We start from the raw sequence: 6,000 nt of genomic DNA, 5'->3' as shown, positions 1-6,000 counted from the left end.
TCCTCCATTCATAAGGCAGTCAATAAATATGTATTGAGCACTTAGCATACGCCAGGCATTGATCTAAGAGATGGTATATAGTAATGAACCGAACAGACAAAAATCCCTTCCCTCTCAAGGATGTGGAGCAACTAAAACTCCACACACTGCTGGTGGGTGTATAAGTCGTTACAACCACTTTGGAACACTGTTCGGCAGGATCTACTAAGCTAAACATATGTATAGCCTATGACCCAGCAATTCCTCTCCTAGATATATACCCAAAAGAAATTATTGTGTATGTTCACCAAGAGTGTTCTTAGTAGCTTTATTCATTATAACCTCAAACCGGAAACAACCAAATGAATGAATAGATTGTGATATAGATACAGCAAGGGAAAAGGACCAGCTATAGCTACACACAACAAAAATGGATAAAGTTCCCAGCCGAATGTTGAGCAAGGAAAAAAAAAAAAGAGAACCAAACACAAAAGAGTATGCATTGAATGATTTCATTTATATGAAGCTGAAGAACAGGCAAAACTCATTTATGGTGATAGAAGCTGGAATTGCAGTTACCTTTGCTGGGGGAGTGGGAGGTTTCCAAGAGTGTACATACATATGTCAAAATTTAAGTTGTGCCCTTAAGATTTGTGTGCTTTACTGTTTACTTTTTGCCTAAAAAAAAAAAAGTTTAAAAATCTCCTGCCCTCATGAGACTCACATTCTAGTCAGGTAAGATGGATACTAAAAAAAATAGGTAAGTATTTAGTTTGTCCATGTGACAGTGCCGTGTCTGGCTCCACAGGCCCATCAGGGAAGAGATGACAGCCTAAATGTCACCTAAGAGAAGCCTAGACTAAGCCCCTCTGCCCTCCCCCAGAGTGCCATACTTTTTCCTTAGAACAGTTTGTGTGATGTTCACCTACCTAGTTACTTGCGTGGCACCTGTGAGCTCCATGAGGGCAGCCCTGTGGCCTCCACCTCCAGGCACCTAGAGCTGGGTCTGGCACAGAACAGGCGCTCCTACCATGTGAAATAGGTCTAAATAAATGTTGAATGAGTGAATGAATGAATGATGCAAGCAGAACCTGGGGGAGTAGAGTCCCAGGATACAGGAGAGGGAGCCTATCTGAATGGGTCACAGCCTCGAGGGATAGGAAACAGGGTTTGGTATCCAGTAAGGGTTTAAGCAGAAACCTAGAAGGCAGAAGGATGAGGCATCCTGAGTGGCTCAGAGACCACATCCTGAAGTGCCTTTGGTGCCAAGGTCACACAGGCCTGGAAAGGCATAAAGTAGGTGAGGAACAGAACCAGATTTGCCTTCTAGCGAGAAAGTTGAGTCTGCTGGTAGAGGGTGGTGAGAAGGGCTAAGGCTAGAGGTGGGACAGCTGGGGAGGAGGTGTTTGCAGTGACCCGTGGGAGAGAGACCTCCAGCCTGATTGGGGCAGGGCCATGGGGCTGAAGAGATGGTGCAGGGCTTTGGGGGACAGAGGGTGGGCACTCAGATTCATCTTCTTCATCTGCTCCCATGGCCCCTGGAGGCACCCCCATGTTGCCCTATACACAGGGAACAGGACCCCTGGACACTCAGTCCGGGGTCGGCTCTCCCAAGGCCCCTCACCCCAGGTGATCCCAGGTTCCGGGCTGTCTGGAAAGAGAAGCAGATGGTCAGGGAGGGGGTAGAGGATCCAGAGGTGTTGGGGAGAGAGGGACAGGGGAGGACAGGGAAACTAGGGGTTAGCAGCTCTGTGTGTCGGAAGCTGGGAGCAAGAACACAAACTTACACAATCACAGATGAAGTTTTTCATCTTGTGTTGCAAAAATTTGCATGAAACTAATTCCCTGCTCAGAAACACAAAGTCCCTCCCTCCCTCCCTCTCTCTCCCTATTCCTGTGAGCCCTGCTCTCCCTCACCTCCCATTCTTCATGGGGGAAGCACATGTCTTTAAAGGATTGTCCCTGTCCAGTGCCAGCACACCTTGATCCCTGCTGCTGTAGAGCTGCCTCCCTGATCAGAAGTCTGGGATTTCCAAACCAGACTGAGGGCCATGTGGCCCCAAGACTTCATCTCCCACAGCTCCATTCCTGGATACCCTGTGATTCCCTGGGGCAGAGGGAGAATGGAGAAACTTCCCCCCAGAAACTCAACCGTGGTGATTCAGAAGACAAAGATTAGAGATTTGGAGACTGAATGCCAGAGACACCAAGCCCCAGGGAAACAGACAGAGGCAGCGGAGGAGTTCAAGAGGGAAAATTGAGTTAAATTCAGCTCAACAGCCATTTATTAGCACCTACTGTGTGCCAGGCCCAGAGGGAACACTGTGTACAAAAGCACAGAGGACTCCCAGGTTTTTGGCATGAGTGGCACAGAGCTGGAGAGGGGATTGGGGCTTGACATGGCCAGCTGAAGCGTCTGTGGGATGACAGCCAGCAGGGGCGAGGATGGAGAGGGCAGAGAAGTTGAGAGAGGGCGGGCGGCTGGAGGCGTGCAGTCTCTCTTCCACAGCTCCCAGGGCCCTCTACTCTGGCTCGTGCTGGTTGCACGGACATTCATCAACATCTCAGACTGGGCTGAGCACTATGAGGGTGCTGGAAGATGAAAAGATAGATCAGGCAGCAGGGAAAGGGAGTGACGAGGGGGAGGGGAGGAGAAAATTGAGGCTGAAACCCTGGGAAGCATGATTAAAAGACAGAGAGGGCAGGGAAAGGGTTAGCCCCAGAAGCAGAGGGAGAGCCAGGAGTCAGGGTTGTCACAGGACCAAAAAGGAGTCTGGTGAGGCTGAGAAAGAGCCCTGGGCTTTAGCAGCCAGGAGTGGGATGCGGCCAGCGGGGCCAAGCTGGTGCTCTGGAGCTGGCTGAGGTAGCCCCTCCACAGGGGCCTGTGAGCAGAGGGTGGGCCCCCCTTCCCCAGCCTCCCTGCTGTCCCGGAGCCCTACTTGGGCTGGCACCTCTCAGCCAAGCGCAGGGGAAGAAGAGAACGGAAGAGCTCCCCTGCCTCCACACTTCCATACTGGAGTCCCTGGTTTCTGGTCTTCTCAGAAGGGTCCTGAGCCTTCTTGAGCTCGGAAGCCCACAGAAGTCAGGGAGCCCTGGAGACCCTGGGGGTAATTGAAACCAGGGCTAAGACATTAGAAACCATAACGCTGACTCCCCAGCTCCCCCGGGATAGCTCCTGATTTCTTTCTTGCCAGATCCTCCCTGCCGCTAACAGCTCAGCCCTCTAGGTCCCCACGGGCTGGGCCGATGATCCTCTTCCCCATACCAACCAGAAAGGGCATCCAACCAGAAGGCAACCAAGGCCAGCCCTCGGGGACCTCCCCTGTGTGCTCAGGCAACCTCAGTGTATACTAGGCTGACCCCCCATATCAGAGCATCCCCAAATTCTAATCTTGATCTCTTATTGCAAAAGCTATCATAGGGGGCTGAAGTAAGACAATGGGAAGGATTTCTCAATAGTGAAAGAAAAGAAAGAGGTAGAGATGTGGGGCAGAAGTGCCTCTCAACTAGCATGCTCCACGAGGACATGAGAAAGAAAGAAGGAGTCTTCAAGCCTGGGCCCCACCAGAACCAGGTGTTGGCTGGGCTGGATGTGAAGCAGGAGCAGGGCAGGCTGCACCCCAGGGTGGCAGGGAGAAGGAAGGTCCCATAAGTTCTGTGGCCCGGAGTTCCCCTTCCATCTCTCTCCCTGCTCTGATGTCTCTCTCTGCCGCAGTCCTTATCTCCGACAACAAGGACAGGAAGCCGCCTGCATGTTTGCTGGCCTGATGGGAAGGCCCTCGGCCTGCACAGCTGCCTGATGATTCCAGGATTCCCAAATTCCCTGGGAGTGCTGCTGTGGGAATCTGTCTCCACCTGTCACTAGGTCTGCCTCTCTCCTTGGCTCTTCAGAGGGACTGAAGGGATCAAATACTTACTCCACCACTTAATGGCTTTGGGGCCTCAGGCAAGTGACTTAATGTCTCTGTGCCTCAATTACCCCAGGAGTGAAATGGGATCATAATCATGCCTAATGCCTAAGACTGTTGTGAAGATTCAGTGAAATGAGATAATCCAGTCAAGTGATAAGCGCCAGCTGGTGGGTACTAGAGCTGCCTCCGGCTCTGGCTTCACCCCATCCCTTCTCTGTGTCTCCTCTGCCAGTCTTTCTCTCCATCTAGCTAGCTACCTCATTCTCTGTCTCTCAGTCTTTGTCTCTCCACCTTTCTCCTGACCCCTTGTCCTCTCCCCGTGTCCAGCTCTGCCTGCAGCCCCCCAGACAACTCTGTTTGACCCTGCTCCAAGCCGGGTTGGCACAACTGGCCCAGGTCGAGTGGGGTGGGGTGTCCGGGGAGGTTTTTAATTCACACATGGAATTCCTGGCAGCGGGATCACACCCGGGCCTGAACGTGGGTGAATCACAGTTAGTGGGAAGAGTGATTGTGTCTGTGTCCTTTCTGGAGGGGCAGGATTGCTGGGGGCTCAGCCTGGCAGCCTCTTGGAGGAGGGGGGACTTGCCCTGACTGCTCTGGCCACCCCTGTACTTGGGCCTAAGCCAGATCCGCCATATATAGAGCCTGCTTGGAGGTAAGGCAAGCTGCCCAGAGCCCAGGACCAAAAGGGGAAGCCCTCCACCTCTACATAGGGTGGTCTACTTGCCCTCAAAACACTCTGGCCCTCCCTCACCCCAAGTCCTGTTCTGAGCTTCCCACACTCCATTCCAAACCCTGTATGGAGGCGTGTCTCTGTCTCTCTTAACCTTGATCCATGACTCTTGCACCCCCAAACTGAGGCCACCAGGGATAGGAAACTGGGGGTTGAAGAGTCTAGGCTCCTCACTTGGACCAAAGAGCCCCTTCTTGGGAAGGCAGGGATACAAAAAGTCCAGATGTCACTTCTATATCACTGTTTATCTGTGAAGGCAGAAGGCACCTGTGAAATAGGTATTCTATAAACATAAACCAAATGAAGGAGAGGCAAACAAAAGACCCCAAACAGGGAACTGGATGGCTGAGGCTGCAGCAGGCAGGAGCATGGATAGGCTGTGGCAAGGCTGCTGTTTGACTCTGTGGCTCAGCAAGGAGTCTTCTCTGGGGGCCAGGATTGGTCTCAACTAGCCCCAGACGCCCCCATACCTGGGGCCCCACCAGGCCCCTCAAGTCAGCCCTTGGGCAGAGGGCCAGATGGGTGAACCACTAAGACTTGTCTCTCAATTCCCTATTCCCAGCAGCACATCATTGCCTCAAGGTGCCCACCAGCTTCAAGGAGAGAGAGCTGTGGCTACAGATCCAGAGAGGAAGAAACACAAGTAAGGGTCACACAGCAGGCAGAGGCTGGGAGCCCTGGTGTCCTGGCAGTCAGCCTGGGTCTGTCACGGGGATCCTGTGGCAACACTGTGACAGGGCCAGACCAAAAACAGGATTTTATGTGGGGAGAGCGCCTAGGAATCCTTGAACATGTGGGCAGCTGGGCCAGGGGTGGAGCATCCCATCAGGCAAGGGCAGATGTGCAGCTTCCTGTCCTTCCCATCAGATGGAGACAAGCATTGGGATAAGAGGTTCAGAGAGACAGAGCAAAACAGAAGAGAGAGAGAACCTGGGAGAGAGACCAAGAAATAGACACAGAGTCAGACACAAAAATAGAGCTGCAGAGAAATACAGATGTGAGTCAGAGACACAGAGAGAGAGAGATGCAGAAGGAGGGAGAGTCAGAGACACAGAGAGAGGGAGACGCAGAAGGAGGGAGAGCTATGGAATTAAAGACACAGAGACAAAGATAGGGAGAGACATGGAGTCAGAGAGAAACAGTGTCTGAGTCATAGGGCAACTGTGACATGGAGTCAACAATATACAGACACAGACACTCAGAGACTAGGAGACAGAAAGGAAAAACAGTTAGGAGGGAGAAGTAGAGATGGAGAAGACAGAGAGAAATATCGAGAGAGGCAGAGAGATGGAGAGAGAGCAAGGCAAAGGGAGACAGACTGAGACAGAGAATGAGATCAAAACAGCAGGAATGGGGAAAGCAGGCGACAGAGGAGAG

This window comes from Orcinus orca, chromosome 6, assembly GCF_937001465.1.
Source record: "Orcinus orca chromosome 6, mOrcOrc1.1, whole genome shotgun sequence".
NCBI classification, from domain to species: Eukaryota; Metazoa; Chordata; class Mammalia; order Artiodactyla; family Delphinidae; genus Orcinus; species Orcinus orca.
This window is presented reverse-complemented; position numbering follows the sequence as displayed.